Source organism: Misgurnus anguillicaudatus, chromosome 16 (assembly GCF_027580225.2).
Source record: "Misgurnus anguillicaudatus chromosome 16, ASM2758022v2, whole genome shotgun sequence".
Lineage (NCBI taxonomy): Eukaryota > Metazoa > Chordata > Actinopteri > Cypriniformes > Cobitidae > Misgurnus > Misgurnus anguillicaudatus.
In genome coordinates, this window is record NC_073352.2 from 11,190,736 (window position 1) to 11,210,368 (window position 19,633).

Genomic DNA, 19,633 nt, shown 5'->3' on the forward strand with positions numbered 1-19,633 from the left:
GACTCAAGGAATAGGGCGTGCCCTGTGGGTCCCACCCCCTCACAGGTTCGCACCAATCCCCGAGTTAGAATTGTTTTACGGCAGATGAGCAGGGCCCTACAGCAGTTTAGAACGCAAAAGCAACTGACACTCAAACAGGAATAATTTAGATCTGGAGCCACGCAACGTCGGGGATTGGGCCAAACCCTGTTGCCGTTTACATTACATCTCAGCTGCTATTCGCATCGCCGTGAGTAATGTAAAGGGCTGTAATTTAGATCCGGAGCCATGTGCCGGTCAAGCCAACTTCAGGGTATGGGCCAAACCCTATTGTCGTTTACGTCGAAGCTGCTTTTCGCGTGGTTTACGTAGTCTAAAGGAACGACCATAGGTCCAGCACTAAATGCCGTCAATAAAAACTCAAGGAATAGGGCGTGCCCTGTGAGTCCCACCCCCTCACAGGTACACACCGATCCTTGAGTTAGAATTGTTTTACGGCAGATGAGCATGGCCCTACAGCAGTTTAGATCACAACAGCTACTGACACTGCAATCAGGATTAAATTAGATCTGGAGCCACGCGCCATCGGGATTGGGCCAAACCCTGTTGCCGTTTACATTACATCTCAGCTGCTGTCGCATCGCCGTGAGTAATGCAAAGGGCTGTAATTTAGATCCGGAGCCATGTGCCGGTCAAGCCAACTTCAGGGTTTGGGCCAAACCCTATTGTCATTTACATCAAAGCTACTTTTCGCGTGGTTTACGTAGCTTAAAGAACGACCATAGGTCCAGCACTAAATGCCGTCAATAAAAACTAAAGGAATAGGGCGTGCCCTGTGAGTCCCACCCCCTCACCGGTACGCACCGATCCTCGAGTTAGAATTGTTTTACGGCAGATGAGCACGGCCCTACAGCAGTTAGATCGCTACAGCTACTGACACTGCAAACAGGATTAATTTAGATCTGGAGCCACGCGCCGTCGGTGATTGGGCCAAACCCTGTTGCCGTTTACATTACGTCTCAGCTGCTTTTCGCATCGCCGTGAGTAATGCAAAGGGCTGTAATTTAGATCCGGAGCCATGTGCCGGTCAAGCCAAATTCAGGGTTGGGCCAAACCCTATTGTCGTTTACATCAAAGCTGCTTTTCGTGTGGTTTACGTAGTCTAAAGGAACGACCATAGGTCCAGCACTAAATGCCGTCAATAAAAACTCAAGGAATAGGGCGTGCCCTGTGAGTCCCACCCCCTCACAGGTACACACCGATCCTTGAGTTAGAATTGTTTTACGGCAGATGAGCATGGCCCTACAGCAGTTTAGATCACAACAGCTACTGACACTGCAATCAGGATTAAATTAGATCTGGAGCCACGCGCCATCGGGATTGGGCCAAACCCTGTTGCCGTTTACATTACATCTCAGCTGCTGTCGCATCGCCGTGAGTAATGCAAAGGGCTGTAATTTAGATCCGGAGCCATGTGCCGGTCAAGCCAACTTCAGGGTTTGGGCCAAACCCTATTGTCATTTACATCAAAGCTACTTTTCGCGTGGTTTACGTAGTTTAAAGAACGACCATAGGTCCAGCACTAAATGCCGTCAATAAAAACTAAAGGAATAGGGCGTGCCCTGTGAGTCCCACCCCCTCACCGGTACGCACCGATCCTCGAGTTAGAATTGTTTTACGGCAGATGAGCACGGCCCTACAGCAGTTAGATCGCTACAGCTACTGACACTGCAAACAGGATTAATTTAGATCTGGAGCCACGCGCCGTCGGTGATTGGGCCAAACCCTGTTGCCGTTTACATTACGTCTCAGCTGCTTTTCGCATCGCCGTGAGTAATGCAAAGGGCTGTAATTTAGATCCGGAGCCATGTGCCGGTCAAGCCAAATTCAGGGTTGGGCCAAACCCTATTGTCGTTTACATCAAAGCTGCTTTTCGTGTGGTTTACGTAGTCTAAAGAACGACCACAGGTCCAGCACTAAATGCCGTCAATAAAAACTCAAGGAATAGGGCGTGCCCTGTGAGTCCCACCCCCTCACAGGTACGCACTGATCCTCGAGTTAGAATTGTTTTATGGCAGATGAGCAGGGCCCTACAGCAATTTAGATCTCAACAGCAACTGACACTTAAACAAGATTAATTTAGATCTGGAGCCACGCAACGTCGGGGATTGGGCCAAACCCTGTTGCCGTTTACATTACGTCTCAGCTGCTTTTCACATCGCCGTCTGTAATGCAAAGGGCTGTAATTTAGATCCGGAGCCATGTGCCGGTCAAGCCAACTTCAGGGTATGGGCCAAACCCTATTGTCATTTACATCGAAGCTGCTTTTTGCGTGGTTTACGTAGTCTAAAGAACGACCATAGGTCCAGCACGAAATGCCGTCAATAAAGACTCAAGGAATAGGGCGTGCCCTGTGAGTCCCACCCCCTCACAGATTCGCACCGATCCCTGAGTTAGAATTGTTTTATGGCAGATGAGCAGGGCCCTACAGCAGTTTAGATCGCAACAGCAACTGACACTTAAACAAGATTAATTTAGATCTGGAGCCACGCAACGTCGGGGATTGGGCCAAACCCTGTTGCCGTTTACATTACGTCTCAGCTGCTTTTCACATCGCCGTCTGTAATGCAAAGGGCTGTAATTTAGATCCGGAGCCATGTGCCGGTCAAGCCAACTTCAGGGTATGGGCCAAACCCTATTGTCATTTACATCGAAGCTGCTTTTTGCATGGTTTACGTAGTCTAAAGAACGACCATAGGTCCAGCACTAAATGCCGTCAATAAAAACTCAAGGAATAGGGCGTGCCCTGTGAGTCCCACCCCCTCACAGGTACGCACTGATCCTCGAGTTAGAATTGTTTTATGGCAGATGAGCAGGGCCCTACAGCAATTTAGATCTCAACAGCTCATGACACTGCAATCAGGATTAAATTAGATCTGGAGCCACACGCCGTCGGGATTGGGCCAAACCCTGTTGCCGTTTACATTACATTTCAGCTGCTGTTGAATCGCCGTGAGTAATGCAAAGGGCTGTAATTTAGATCCGGAGCCATGTGCCGGTCAAGCCAACTTCAGGGTATGGGCCAAACCCTATTGTCGTTTACGTCGAAGCTGCTTTTCGCGTGGTTTACGTAGTCTAAAGGAACGACCATAGGTCCAGCACTAAATGCCGTCAATAAAAACTCAAGGAATAGGGCGTGCCCTGTGAGTCCCACCCCCTCACAGGTACGCACCAATCCTTGAGTTAGAATTGTTTTACGGCAGATGAGCATGGCCCTACAGCAGTTTGGATCACAACAGCTACTGACACTGCAATCAGGATTAAATTAGATCTGGAGCCACGCACCTTCGGGGATTGGGCCAAACCCTGTTGCCGTTTACATTACGTCTCAGCTGCTTTTCGCATCGCCATGAGTAATGCAAAGGGCTGTAATTTAGATCCGGAGCCATGTGCCGGTCAAGCCAACTTCAGGGTTGGGCCAAACCCTATTGTCGTTTACATCAAAGCTGCTTTTCGTGTGGTTTACGTAGTCTAAAGGAACAACCATAGGTCCAGCACGAAATGCCGTCAATAAAGACTCAAGGAATAGGGCGTGCCCTGTGGGTCCCACCCCCTCACAGGTTCGCACCGATCCCCGAGTTAGAATTGTTTTACGGCAGATGAGCAGGGCCCTACAGCAGTTTAGAACGCAACAGCAACTGACACTCAAACAGGAATAATTTAGATCTGGAGCCACGCAACGTCGGGGATTGGGCCAAACCCTGTTGCCGTTTACATTACATCTCAGCTGCTATTCGCATCGCCGTGAGTAATGTAAAGGGCTGTAATTTAGATCCGGAGCCATGTGCCGGTCAAGCCAACTTCAGGGTATGGGCCAAACCCTATTGTCGTTTACGTCGATGCTGCTTTTCGCCTGGTTTACGTAGTCTAAAGGAACGACCATAGGTCCAGCACTAAATGCCGTCAATAAAAACTCAAGGAATAGGGCGTGCCCTGTGAGTCCCACCCCCTCACAGGTACGCACCGATCTTCGAGTTAGAATTGTTTTACGGCAGATGAGCAGGGCCCTACAGCAGTTTAGATCGCAACAGCTACTGACACTGCAATCAGGATTTAATTAGATCTGGAGCCACGCGCCATCGGGGATTGAGCCAAACCCTGTTGCTACTTACATTACGTCTCAGCTGCTTTTCGCATCGCCGTGAGTAATGCAAAGGGCTGTAATTTAGATCCGGAGCCATGTGCCGGTCAAGCCAACTTCAGGGTTGGGCCAAACCCTATTGTCGCTTACATCAAAGCTGCTTTTCGTGTGGTTTACGTAGTTTAAAGAGCGACCATAGGTCCAGCACTAAATGCCGTCAATAAAAACTCAAGGAATAAGGCGTGCCCTGTGAGTCCCACCCCCTCACAGGTAAGCACCGATCCTCGAGTTAGAATTGTTTTACGGCAGATGAGCAGGGCCCTACAGCAGTTTAGATCACAACAGCTACTGACACTTCAATCAGGATTAAATTAGATCTGGAGCCACGCGCCATCGGGGATTGGGCCAAACCCTGTTGCCGTTTAGATTACGTCTCAGCTGCTTTTCGCATCGCCGTGAGTAATGCAAAGGGCTGTAATTTAGATCCGGAGCCATGTGCCGGTCAAGCCAACTTCAGGATTGGGCCAAACCCTATTTTTGTTTACATCAAAGCTGCTTTTCACATGGTTTACGTAGTTTAAAGAACGACCATAGGTCAGGTACTAAATGCCGTCAATAAAAACTAAAGGAATAGGGCGTGTCCTGTGAGTCCCACCCCCTCACAGGTACGCACTGATCCTCGAGTTAGAATTGTTTTACGGCAGATGAGCACGGCCCTAGAGCAGTTTAGATCGCAACAGCTACTGACACTGCAAACAGGATTAATTTAGATCTGGAGCCACACGCCGTCGGGGATTGGGCCAAACCCTGTTGCCGTTTACATTACGTCTCAGCTGCTTTTCGCATCGCCGTGAGTAATGCAAAGGGCTGTAATTTAGACCTGGAGCCATGTGCCGGTCAAGCCAACTTCAGGATTGGGCCAAACCCTATTTTTGTTTACATCAAAGCTGCTTTTCAAAGTTAACGTAGTTTAAAGAACGACCATAGGTCAGGTACTAAATGCCGTCAATAAAAACTAAAGGAAAAGGGCGTGCCCTGTGAGTCCCACCCCCTCAAAGGTACGCACTGATCCTCGAGTTAGAATTGTTTTACGGCAGATGAGCACGGCCCTAGAGCAGTTTAGATCGCAACAGCTACTGACACTCAAACAGGATTAATTTAGATCTGGAGCCACACGCCGTCGGGGATTGGGCCAAACCCTGTTGCCATTTACATTACGTCTCAGCTCCTTTCACATCGCCGTGAGTAATGCAAAGGGCTGTAATTTAGATCCGGAGCCATGTGCCGGTCAAGCCAACTTCAGGGCTCGGCCAAACCCTATTGTCGTTTACATCAAAGCTGCTTTTCGTGTGGTTTACGTAGTTTAAAGAGCGACCATAGGTCCAGCACTAAATGCCGTCAATAAAAACCAAGGAATAGGGTGTGTTCTGTGAGTCCCACCCCCTCACAGGTACGCACCGATCTTCGAGTTAGAATTGTTTTACGGCAGATGAGCAGGGCCCTACAGCAGTTTAGATCGCAACAGCTACTGACACTGCAATCAGGATTAAATTAGATCTGGAGCCACGCGCCATCGGGGATTTGGCCAAACCCTGTTGCCGTTTACATTACGTCTCAGCTGCTTTTCGCATCGCCGTGAGTAATGCAAAGGGCTGTAATTTAGATCCGGAGCCATGTGCCGGTCAAGCCAACTTCAGGGTTGGGCCAAACCCTATTGTCGTTTACATCAAAGCTGCTTTTCGTGTGGTTTAGGTAGTTTAAAGAGCGACCATAGGTCCAGCACTAAATGCCGTCAATAAAAACCAAGGAATAGGGTGTGTTCTGTGAGTCCCACCCCCTCACAGGTACGCACCGATCCTCGAGTTAGAATTGTTTACGGCAGATGAGCACGGCCCTACAGCAGTTTAGATCACAACAGCTACTGACACTGCAATCAGGATTAAATTAGATCTGGAGCCACGCGCCGTCGGGATTGGGCCAAACCCTGTTGCCGTTTACATTACGTCTCAGCTGCTTTTCGCATCGCCTTGAGTAATGCAAAGGGCTGTAATTTAGATCCGGAGCCATGTGCCGGTCAAGCCAACTTCAGGGTTTGGTCCAAACCCTATTGTCGTTTACATCAAAGCTGCTTTTCGCGTGGTTTACGTAGTTTAAAGAACGACCATAGGTCCAGCACTAAATGCCGTCAATAAAAACTCAAGGAATAGGGCGTGTCCTGTGAGTCCCACCCCCTCACAGGTACGCACCGATCTTCGAGTTAGAATTGTTTTACGGCAGATGAGCAGGGCCCTACAGCAGTTTAGATCGCCTCAGCTACTGACACTGCAATCAGGATTAAATTAGATCTGGAGCCACGCGCCATCGGGGATTGGGCCAAACCCTGTTGCCGTTTACATTACGTCTCAGCTGCTTTTCGCATCGCCGTGAGTAATGCAAAGGGCTGTAATTTAGATCCGGAGCCATGTGCCGGTCAAGCCAACTTCAGGGTTGGGCCAAACCCTATTGTCGCTTACATCAAAGCTGCTTTTCGTGTGGTTTACGTAGTTTAAAGAGCGACCATAGGTCCAGCACTTAATGCCGTCAATAAAAACTCAAGGAATAGGGCGTGCCCTGTGAGTCCCACCCCCTCACAGGTAAGCACCGATCCTCGAGTTAGAATTGTTTTACGGCAGATGAGCAGGGCCCTACAGCAGTTTAGATCACAACCGCTACTGACACTTCAATCAGGAATTAATTAGATCTGGAGCCACGCGCCATCGGGGATTGGGCCAAACCCTGTTGCCGTTTAGATTACGTCTCAGCTGCTTTTCGCATCGCCGTGAGAAATGCAAAGGGCTGTAATTTAGATCCGGAGCCATGTGCCGGTCAAGCCAACTTCAGGATTGGGCCAAACCCTATTGTCGTTTACATCAAAGCTGCTTTTCGTGTGGTTTACGTAGTTTAAAGAGCGACCAAAGGTCCAGCACTAAATGCCGTCAATAAAAACTCAAGGAATAGGGCGTGCCCTGTGAGTCCCACCTCCTCACAGGTACGCACCGATCATTGAGTTAGAATTGTTTTACGGCAGATGAGCACGGCCCTACAGCAATTAGATCGCAACAGCTACTGACACTGCAAACAGGATTAATTTCGATCTGGAGCCATGCGCCGTCGGGGATTGGGCCAAACCCTGTTGCCGTTTTCATTACGTCTCAGCTGCTCTCGCATCGCCGTGAGTAATGCAAAGGGCTGTAATTTAGATCCGGAGCCATGTGCCGGTCAAGCCAACTTCAGGGTTTGGGCCAAACCCTATTTTTGTTTACATCAAAGCTGCTTTTCACATGGTTTACGTAGTTTAAAGAACGACCATAGGTCAGGTACTAAATGCCGTCAATAAAAACTAAAGGAATAGGGCGTGCCCTGTGAGTCCCACCCCCTCACAGGTACGCACCGATCCTCGAGTTAGAATTGTTTTACGGCAGATGAGCACGGCCCTACAGCAATTAGATCGCAACAGCTACTGACACTGCAAACAGGATTAATTTCGATCTGGAGCCACGCGCCGTCGGGGAATGGGCCAAACCCTGTTGCCATTTACATTACGTCTCAGCTGCTTTTCGCATCGCCGTGAGTAATGCAAAGGGCTGTAATTTAGATCCGGAGCCATGTGCCGGTCAAGCCAACTTCAGGGTTTGGTCCAAACCCTATTGTCGTTTACATCAAAGCTGCTTTTCGCGTGGTTTACGTAGTTTAAAGAACGACCATAGGTCCAGCACTAAATGCCGTCAATAAAAACTCAAGGAATAGGGCGTGCCCTGTGAGTCCCACCCCCTCACAGGTATGCAGCGATCATTGAGTTAGAATTGTTTTACGGCAGATGAGCAGGGCCCTACAGCAGTTTAGATCACAACATCTACTGACACTGCAAACAGGATTAATTTAGATCTGCAGCTTCACACCGTCGGGGATTGGGCCAAACCCTGTTGCCGTTTACATTACGTCTCAGCTGCTTTTCGCATCGCCGTGAGTAATGCAAAGGGCTGTAATTTAGATCCAGAGCCATGTGCCGGTCAAGCCAACTTCAGGGTTTGGGCCAAACCCTATTGTCGTTTACATCAAAGCTGTTTTTCGCGTGGTTTACCTAGTCTAAAGAGCGACCATAGGTCCAGCACTAAATGCCATCAATAAAAACTCAAGGAATAGGGCGTGCCTTTTGAGTTCCACCCCCTCACAGGTACGCACCGATCCTCGAGTTAGAATTGTTTTACGGCAGATGAGCAGGGCCCTACAGCAGTTTAGATCACAACGCTACTGACACTGCAATCAGGATTAAATTAGATCTGGAGCCACGCGCAGTCGGGGATTGGGCCAAACCCTGTTGCCGTTTACATTACGTCTCAGCTGCTTTTTGCATCGCCGTGAGTAATGCAAAGGGCTGTAATTTAGATCCGGAGCCATGTGCCGGTCAAGCCAACTTCAGGGTTGGGCCAAACCGTATTGTCGTTTACATCAAAGCTGCTTTTCGCGTGGTTTACGTAGTTTAAAGAGCAACAATAGGTCCAGCACTAAATGCCGTCAATAAAAACTCAAGGAATAGGGCGTGCCCTGTGAGTCCCACCCCCTCACAGGTAAGCACCGATCCTCGAGTTAGAATTGTTTTACGGCAGATGAGCACGGCCCTAGAGCAGTTTAGATCGCAACAGCTACTGACACTCAAACAGGATTAATTTAGATCTGGAGCCACACGCCGTCAGGGATTGGGCCAAACCCTGTTGCCATTTACATTACGTCTCAGCTCCTTTCGCATCGCCGTGAGTAATGCAAAGGGCTGTAATTTAGATCCGGAGCCATGTGCCGGTCAAGCCAACTTCAGGGTTGGGCCAAACCCTATTGTCGTTTACATCAAAGCTGCTTTTCGTGTGGTTTACGTAGTTTAAAGAGCGACCATAGGTCCAGCACTAAATGCCGTCAATAAAAACTCAAGGAATAGGGCGTGTCCTGTGAGTCCCACCCCCTCACAGGTACGCACCGATCTTCGAGTTAGAATTGTTTTACGGCAGATGAGCAGGGCCCTACAGCAGTTTAGATCGCAACAGCTACTGACACTGCAATCAGGATTAAATTAGATTTGGAGCCACGCGCCATCGGGGATTTGGCCAAACCCTGTTGCCGTTTACATTACGTCTCAGCTGCTTTTCGCATCGCCGTGAGTAATGCAAAGGGCTGTAATTTAGATCCGGAGCCATGTGCCGGTCAAGCCAACTTCAGGGCTCGGCCAAACCCTATTGTCGTTTACATCAAAGCTGCTTTTCGTGTGGTTTACGTAGTTTAAAGAGCGACCATAGGTCCAGCACTAAATGCCGTCAATAAAAACTCAAGGAATAGGGCGTGTCCTGTGAGTCCCACCCCCTCACAGGTACGCACCGATCTTCGAGTTAGAATTGTTTTACGGCAGATGAGCAGGGCCCTACAGCAGTTTAGATCGCAACAGCTACTGACACTGCAATCAGGATTAAATTAGATCTGGAGCCTCGCGCCATCGGGGATTTGGCCAAACCCTGTTGCCGTTTACATTATGTCTCAGCTGCTTTTCGCATCGCCGTGAGTAATGCAAAGGGCTGTAATTTAGATCCGGAGCCATGTGCCGGTCAAGCCAACTTCAGGGCTCGGCCAAACCCTATTGTCGTTTACATCAAAGCTGCTTTTCGTGTGGTTTACGTAGTTTAAAGAGCGACCATAGGTCCAGCACTAAATGCCGTCAATAAAAACCAAGGAATAGGGTGTGTTCTGTGAGTCCCACCCCCTCACAGGTACGCACCGATCTTCGAGTTAGAATTGTTTTACGGCAGATGAGCAGGGCCCTACAGCAGTTTAGATCGCAACAGCTACTGACACTGCAATCAGGATTAAATTAGATCTGGAGCCACGCGCCATCGGGGATTTGGCCAAACCCTGTTGCCGTTTACATTACGTCTCAGCTGCTTTTCGCATCGCCGTGAGTAATGCAAAGGGCTGTAATTTAGATCCGGAGCCATGTGCCGGTCAAGCCAACTTCAGGGTTGGGCCAAACCCTATTGTCGTTTACATCAAAGCTGCTTTTCGTGTGGTTTAGGTAGTTTAAAGAGCGACCATAGGTCCAGCACTAAATGCCGTCAATAAAAACCAAGGAATAGGGTGTGTTCTGTGAGTCCCACCCCCTCACAGGTACGCACCGATCCTCGAGTTAGAATTGTTTACGGCAGATGAGCACGGCCCTACAGCAGTTTAGATCACAACAGCTACTGACACTGCAATCAGGATTAAATTAGATCTGGAGCCACGCGCCGTCGGGGATTGGGCCAAACCCTGTTGACGTTTACATTACGTCTCAGCTGCTTTTCGCATCGCCTTGAGTAATGCAAAGGGCTGTAATTTAGATCCGGAGCCATGTGCCGGTCAAGCCAACTTCAGGGTTTGGTCCAAACCCTATTGTCGTTTACATCAAAGCTGCTTTTCGCGTGGTTTACATAGTTTAAAGAACGACCATAGGTCCAGCACTAAATGCCGTCAATAAAAACTCAAGGAATAGGGCGTGTCCTGTGAGTCCCACCCCCTCACAGGTACGCACCGATCTTCGAGTTCGAATTGTTTTACGGCAGATGAGCACGGCCCTACAGCAGTTTAGATCGCCTCAGCTACTGACACTGCAATCAGGATTAAATTAGATCTGGAGCCACGCGCCATCGGGGATTGGGCCAAACCCTGTTGCCGTTTACATTACGTCTCAGCTGCTTTTCGCATCGCCGTGAGTAATGCAAAGGGCTGTAATTTAGATCCAGAGCCATGTGCCGGTCAAGCCAACTTCAGGATTGGGCCAAACCCTATTGTCGTTTACATCAAAGCTGCTTTTCGTGTGGTTTACGTAGTTTAAAGAGTGACCATAGGTCCAGCACTAAATGCCGTCAATAAAAACTCAAGGAATAGGGCGTGCCCTGTGAGTCCCACCCCCTCACAGGTAAGCATCGATCTTCGAGTTAGAATTGTTTTACGGCAGATGAGCAGGGCCCTACAGCAGTTTAGATCGCAACAGCTACTGACACTGCAATCAGGATTTAATTAGATCTGGAGCCACGCGCCATCGGGGATTGGGCCAAACCCTGTTGCTGTTTACATTACGTCTCAGGTGCTTTTCGCATCGCCGTGAGTAATGCAAAGGGCTGTAATTTAGATCCGGAGCCATGTGCCGGTCAAGCCAACTTCAGGGTTGGGCCAAACCCTATTGTCGCTTACATCAAAGCTGCTTTTCGTGTGGTTTACGTAGTTTAAAGAGCGACCATAGGTCCAGCACTTAATGCCGTCAATAAAAACTCAAGGAATAGGGCGTGCCCTGTGAGTCCCACCCCCTCACAGGTAAGCACCGATCCTCGAGTTAGAATTGTTTTACGGCAGATGAGCAGGGCCCTACAGCAGTTTAGATCACAACAGCTACTGACACTTCAATCAGAAATTAATTAGATCTGGAGCCACGCGCCATCGGGGATTGGGCCAAACCCTGTTGCCGTTTAGATTACGTCTCAGCTGCTTTTCGCATCGCCGTGAGTAATGCAAAGGGCTGTAATTTAGATCCGGAGCCATGTGCCGGTCAAGCCAACTTCAGGATTGGGCCAAACCCTATTGTCGTTTACATCAAAGCTGCTTTTCGTGTGGTTTACGTAGTTTAAAGAGCGACCAAAGGTCCAGCACTAAATGCCGTCAATAAAAACTCAAGGAATAGGGCGTGCCCTGTGAGTCCCACCTCCTCACAGGTACGCACCGATCATTGAGTTAGAATTGTTTTACGGCAGATGAGCACGGCCCTACAGCAATTAGATCGCAACAGCTACTGACACTGCAAACAGGATTAATTTCGATCTGGAGCCATGCGCCGTCGGGGATTGGGCCAAACCCTGTTGCCGTTTTCATTACGTCTCAGCTGCTCTCGCATCGCCGTGAGTAATGCAAAGGGCTGTAATTTAGATCCGGAGCCATGTGCCGGTCAAGCCAACTTCAGGGTTTGGGCCAAACCCTATTTTTGTTTACATCAAAGCTGCTTTTCACATGGTTTACGTAGTTTAAAGAACGACCATAGGTCAGGTACTAAATGCCGTCAATAAAAACTAAAGGAATAGGGCGTGCCCTGTGAGTCCCACCCCCTCACAGGTACGCACCGATCCTCGAGTTAGAATTGTTTTACGGCAGATGAGCACGGCCCTACAGCAATTAGATCGCAACAGCTACTGACACTGCAAACAGGATTAATTTCGATCTGGAGCCACGCGCCGTCGGGGATTGGGCCAAACCCTGTTGCCATTTACATTACGTCTCAGCTGCTTTTCGCATCGCCGTGAGTAATGCAAAGGGCTGTAATTTAGATCCGGAGCCATGTGCCGGTCAAGCCAACTTCAGGGTTTGGTCCAAACCCTATTGTCGTTTACATCAAAGCTGCTTTTCGCGTGGTTTACGTAGTTTAAAGAACGACCATAGGTCCAGCACTAAATGCCGTCAATAAAAACTCAAGGAATAGGGCGTGCCCTGTGAGTCCCACCCCCTCACAGGTATGCAGCGATCATTGAGTTAGAATTGTTTTACGGCAGATGAGCAGGGCCCTACAGCAGTTTAGATCACAACATCTACTGACACTGCAAACAGGATTAATTTAGATCTGCAGCTTCACACCGTCGGGGATTGGGCCAAACCCTGTTGCCGTTTACATTACGTCTCAGCTGCTTTTCGCATCGCCGTGAGTAATGCAAAGGGCTGTAATTTAGATCCAGAGCCATGTGCCGGTCAAGCCAACTTCAGGGTTTGGGCCAAACCCTATTGTCGTTTACATCAAAGCTGTTTTTCGCGTGGTTTACCTAGTCTAAAGAGCGACCATAGGTCCAGCACTAAATGCCATCAATAAAAACTCAAGGAATAGGGCGTGCCTTTTGAGTTCCACCCCCTCACAGGTACGCACCGATCCTCGAGTTAGAATTGTTTTACGGCAGATGAGCAGGGCCCTACAGCAGTTTAGATCACAACGCTACTGACACTGCAATCAGGATTAAATTAGATCTGGAGCCACGCGCAGTCGGGGATTGGGCCAAACCCTGTTGCCGTTTACATTACGTCTCAGCTGCTTTTGCATCGCCGTGAGTAATGCAAAGGGCTGTAATTTAGATCCGGAGCCATGTGCCGGTCAAGCCAACTTCAGGGTTGGGCCAAACCGTATTGTCGTTTACATCAAAGCTGCTTTTCGCGTGGTTTACGTAGTTTAAAGAGCAACAATAGGTCCAGCACTAAATGCCGTCAATAAAAACTCAAGGAATAGGGCGTGCCCTGTGAGTCCCACCCCCTCACAGGTAAGCACCGATCCTCGAGTTAGAATTGTTTTACGGCAGATGAGCACGGCCCTAGAGCAGTTTAGATCGCAACAGCTACTGACACTCAAACAGGATTAATTTAGATCTGGAGCCACACGCCGTCGGGGATTGGGCCAAACCCTGTTGCCATTTACATTACGTCTCAGCTGCTTTTCGCATCGCCTTGAGTAATGCAAAGGGCTGTAATTTAGATCCGGAGCCATGTGCCGGTCAAGCCAACTTCAGGGTTGGGCCAAACCGTATTGTCGTTTACATCAAAGCTGCTTTTCGCGTGGTTTACGTAGTTTAAAGAGCAACAATAGGTCCAGCACTAAATGCCGTCAATAAAAACTCAAGGAATAGGGCGTGCCCTGTGAGTCCCACCCCCTCACAGGTAAGCACCGATCCTCGAGTTAGAATTGTTTTACGGCAGATGAGCAGGGCCCTACAGCAGTTTAGATCACAACAGCTACTGACACTTCAGTCAGGATTAAATTAGATCTGGAGCCACGCGCCATCTGGGATTGGGCCAAACCCTGTTGCCGTTTACATTACGTCTCAGCTGCTTTTCGCATCGCCTTGAGTAATGCAAAGGGCTGTAATTTAGATCCGGAGCCATGTGCCGGTCAAGCCAACTTCAGGGTTTGGGCCAAACCCTATTGGCGTTTACATCAAAGCTGTTTTTCGCGTGGTTTATGTAGTCTAAAGAGCGACCATAGGTCCACCACTAAATGCCGTCAATAAAAACTCAAGGAATAGGGCGTGCCCTGTAAGTCCCACCCCCTCACAGGTACGCACCGATCCTCGAGTTAGAATTGTTTTACGGCAGATGAGCACGGCCCTACAGCAGTTAGATCGCAACAGCTACTGACACTGCAAACAGGATTAATTTAGATCTGGAGCCACGCGCCATCGGGGATTGGGCCAAACCCTGTTGCCGTTTTCATTACGTCTCAGCTGCTGTCGCATCGCCGTGAGTAATGCAAAGGGCTGTAATTTAGATCCGGAGCCATGTGCCGGTCAAGCCAACTTCAGGGTTGGTCCAAACCCTATTGTCGTTTACATCAAAGCTGCTTTTCGTGTGGTTTACATAGTTTAAAGAGCGACCATAGGTCCAGCATTAAATGCCGTCAATAAAAACTCAAGGAATAAGGCGTGCCCTGTGAGTCCCACCCCCTCACAGGTATGCACCGATCCTCGAGTTAGAATTGTTTTACGGCAGATGAGCAGGGCCCTACAGCAGTTTAGATCGCAACATCTACTGACAACTAGTGTTAATTTCGTCAGACAAGACGAGACGAAATATGTTCGTCAACGACCTTTTTTTCCATGACTAAGACGAGACGATGACAAGACTGCACTGTCCAAAAACGCTGACTAAGACTAAATTAACTAATGGTTTTTCAACAATTGCACACGCAGCAATTCTACTATGGAAAAAGCATATGTGATCAGGTCAGTAAGAGTCTCATGTGTAAAATGAGCCCACACACATTATGATTAATATTTCACAAACAGCTAAAAAGTTTAGTGTTATGCAGCATTGTGTTGATGTTTTTGTGTCGTATTCTCGTGCACCTGTTGTCTTCAGTAACTTAGACGGCTATTTACCAACATTTGCTATTTACCAACATTGTTGATGTACCTAACATTATTCAAGTATTCTGAATGTACAGTATATTGTGAGGACAAAAGCTTATTATAAGTACTTATCGCTGTCTGGGTGCTTTCCTATCGCCCATCACTGAATGAATGGTGACGCAATTTACACGCGATAGAGATACGTCACCGCCATTAACAAAGTTGCATTCAACAAAAATCATTCAACAAGTGTATTTTGTCAGGTGATTATGACATTTAACCAATATTTGAGATGTGTGTAACACTATTTGATTGAAATGGTTATCAGAAATAATCTCAGAAATAATTTATTTTAAAAAAAAGACAAAAATGACAAGACGTTTAGTTGACTAAAACTAGACTAAAATGACCGGACTTTTAGTCGACAAAAACTTGACTAACAAAAAAAGATATGCACAAGACTAAGACTAAATTAAAAATAGGTGACAAAATCAACACTAATGTGGACGCTAATATATTTATTGTTAAAGGGGTGGTCCAATGGTATTTCATGCTTTCTTACTTATTAACATAGTTTAAGGGTTGTTTTCTCATGCTAAACATAGCAAAGTGTCAAAAAAGCAGTTGGACATGGTACAGAGTATTTCTGTGCTGAATGCACTTCGCCAGGGTTTGTACAAGTTTCGGATTTTTTTTTTCGATTACGTATCACTTATTTTTATGGGCACTTCCCCCGGAAAACCACGCCCTCTCGTCAATCAGCGGGAGACGCTAGAACTTACAAACATCACTTCACGCTATAGCTTTTTTTAATATCAAGACTCAACAATGGCATGAATGAAGAAGTGTGTTTTGGGATGTAAGGAGAAGAAAGCCAGCCTTATAGAAACAATGGATATAGTTTGTATATCCGGGGTAGCAGGTGAGTTTTGCATGTGTGTTTGTTTAACGCTGGATTTCTCAACCGGGTCGAATTGCATGTGGTAAGTAACTTAAAGGCGGGCGTACACGGTGCGTTTTTTTTTGCGGTCGTAGGGGCTCGCATGCGATTTCTTTTTCTCGGGAGCAAATCGTTCATGCTCGTATGGTCGCGGCTCGCACCGTGTGAGAGGAATTACGAGCCGAGCAGGTTACGAGCACCTCACGACCTACCAATAATTTTTAAACATGTCAAAAAAGTTCGGGAGCTGTCGGTATAAATTCGTAGTGTTGGTGCGGGTGAACGAGACGATCTGGCAAAGCACTTGAAGTTGACCAATGTGACAAAACACAGAAGAAGAAAGACAAATGTGGCACGTACTGCTACCTCAACTCTGGACGACAACTCTATAGCTGGTAGGGGTGGGCGGATCGATCTAAATATCGATAGTATCTATGCCAACACTGGTATTGGTATCAGATCGATACAATTGTAATTGAATCGATACTTCAATTTAAATATCCCTCCTCTACGTTCATTATACTTTGCTCGTGTCTTCTACCTCTACAATCCTGAGCAAATGCTTCTTTCACGTTCTGGCCCACTTTGCTACTCCTCCCCCTCCTGCTGCTCTGCTGTGATTCGTTGTTGTGTCGTCACGTGACTCACTGACACAACGCGCCAAGGAGCAGCGAACTGAGTGAGAGATCAGGATGGCCGAGAGGAGGAGAAGCATTGTGTGGAGCTATTTTACGGCTCTAAATAATAATACTGTAACTTGATATGTGTAAAAAGTAATAATTGTGTGCACTTTATTTCATTTGCTTTTAAAACCAGAAAAAAGGGAGAGAATTTTGTTATTCTTTATTTTAAAAAAAAGGTTGTAACAAATTAGTTCTACAGTTCCTAATAACTAATAATTTTGTGGACTTCAATACTTTAATAAAAAAAGCCTAAAGAATGTATCATTCATTCACCTCAGAAATAATGACATACTGCTCTCCCCTACACAAAAGTATTTTTTTAAGTAAAAAGTATCGGATTGGTATCGGAATCGGCAATACTGACCCTATATGTATTTGGTATCGGATCGATACCAAAATTTGCAGTATCGCCCACCACTAATAGCTGGCTATGTTTCGTGCACACACACACACACACTCCGGTGACTGGACATCATGACAAATATGACAGGTACTTTCAGTGACAACCTCTTGATCAGCTTCTTTGCCTGAAAAACCTGTCATACGTGTTTTTGTTATGTCCGGCCACAGCTTTGGATGTGTTCGGAAACAGGAGAGAGTGTAGTTGTTTTAGGCTATACCGCTTTTCTGAGTATAGGCTATAAGGGCTACCACAATGCATAAAACGAGGGCTACTTTTTGATAATAAAACTTTTTTGTTTTACTTGTTGATTTTTCTTTACTTGTTAATATGTTTTATCATTATTTACAATGTAAACATAAAATAAGCCAACTAAAATATATAATAAATAAATATAAAAATTATTAGACTCAGAGACCGGTTTAAACTAGACTACAGGATGTACAAAGAATGTTGCAATTTTTGTGTAATCCAAGCTGTGCCAAAGTCGCAGTAGTACAGTTTCATAAATGAATGGATATTAAAAGGGCTGTCGCGACAGAGAATAAAAAGCAACAATGTCCATGTTTAATAGGCTATAAGATATGCATTTATTGAGAAAGTACATTAAACATTATGATCATATGCGGAGACGACGTTTTCCACATTATTATGGAGCTTCTGCCTTAACGAGTGAGCTTAAATGTTTTTGTTCGTTTGTTTTTTACCCACACATATATATATATATATATATATATATTTACATATTTTCGACCAAAGAAACAAATGATATAGCCCAATGTGAGTTGTTATGGTAGCCTTAGCTTATTCTGAAATGATGAGAAAATTTAAATGACTAAAATTTTCTGAAACTTTATTTAAATAATGATTAATTTGTTTTCATACTATATTTGTATTACTATGTATTAATTTACATATAGGCCTACTGTGAAAATGCCATATATTAATATGCAATGCGTTCTGTATGACATTTATTTTGTGCAGTTTTAGGAGCACAAATGCTGCGGGCTCACTTTTACTTCAAGACACCGCATTGACCGAGGGTCCGTACATTTGCACTTAACAAGCCTAGACAATGTGCTTTATATTAAATTAAATGATTTAATGATGAATTGTCTTAATAATTTAATTATAAAGGGGCAGACGTGTAACGTTAGCTTACCTTGCGTTTTACCTTATTGCTCCTCATTCTGCATTTACAAATAAATAAATAGGCCCAATTTGTTTTTTAAACGGTCATATTTATAAAAAAGCAACAATATATGTAACATTAATAATAGCAATATAGATATTTACTTGGCACTACAATCATGATATATTAAGACGGTAAAACCGCATATGCGCTAGCACGAAAAAACACTGCCAGAGAAATTCCTTCACCGCCACAGCACTAGACCTATTGCAATTTCGGAATGCATAAACAGAAATACAAAAGAACAGAAATTCCAGGCAGTTTTCTGCACTTAAGCCAATATCTTTGCCGTATTCTTCTTGTTTTATTTTTTGTACATTCTGTCACAACGGAAGGTAGCCTACTTCATCCTCACAGGTGCGAAAATGCTTACGTCAGAATTCGTCCTACAGTAAAATCTTGTCGTGTGTGACTGCGTCCGAATTATTTTCACATAAACTCACTCGTGTCGTGTGCATGAGCTCACGACGTTCCGACTGTCAGAATTCGCACCGTGTACGCCCAGCTTAAGACTTTTGTGTTATTTTGGAAATAGGCGCGTAAATGCATATTATATAAATGACACGAACATGTAGTGAATCAAAAGTTAAACAGTGTTGCATAACTCACACTAGCTCCTCCCACGGTAGTAACTCCTCCTTCTTCATTTTTTCGTACATTATCGGAAATAATCTGTAAAGCTAATCTGTTTTTTATAAATCTGATTAAATTGAAGACTCTTCAGAGATATAAAGGATGTAATGCTACTCTATAGGTACTCCAGATTAACATCAGAAATGCAGAAACAGCTTGTGTTATGGGATCTTTAACATTATTGTTATATTTATAGTGTGAACAGCCCTGTACAATATACAGATAAACTCACTCGTGACTTGACGTCCTCCCAACTGTCATTCGCACCACATGCAGAGTTTTTCCTACATTGAAAATGTAGGATTTTTTGCGGAGATCATTCAGCAGCACAAAAGAATATCGCGTCACGTGCTCATTTGAGCTTATAATAAACAAAAACGCCCACGCGTCATCCCAACAAAATATATCGTTCAGCTCATCAAAACGGGGGTTTTAAATGCATATTAACAATCACGATGAAAAATGTCTAAAAACTGGATTACAGCAGAGATCAAGCATAAGTCAGAAAGCAGAGGGCACTCTCCGTCTTCAGTTCTGTCTTTGCTCTCCCTCGCATCAAATTCAACTGATCCTAAAGGTCGGAAAATCGAATCTATGTTTCACATGGTGCATTCGGAGAATATTTTTGCTGAAATACCACTGGGTGTGAATTGCAGTCAAAAAAAGTTGCCTTATCTTCTCTTACAACTTGTGACAAGCATTCCGCACATGCAGCTGACATAACTTTAAATAAGCGCAAAAAA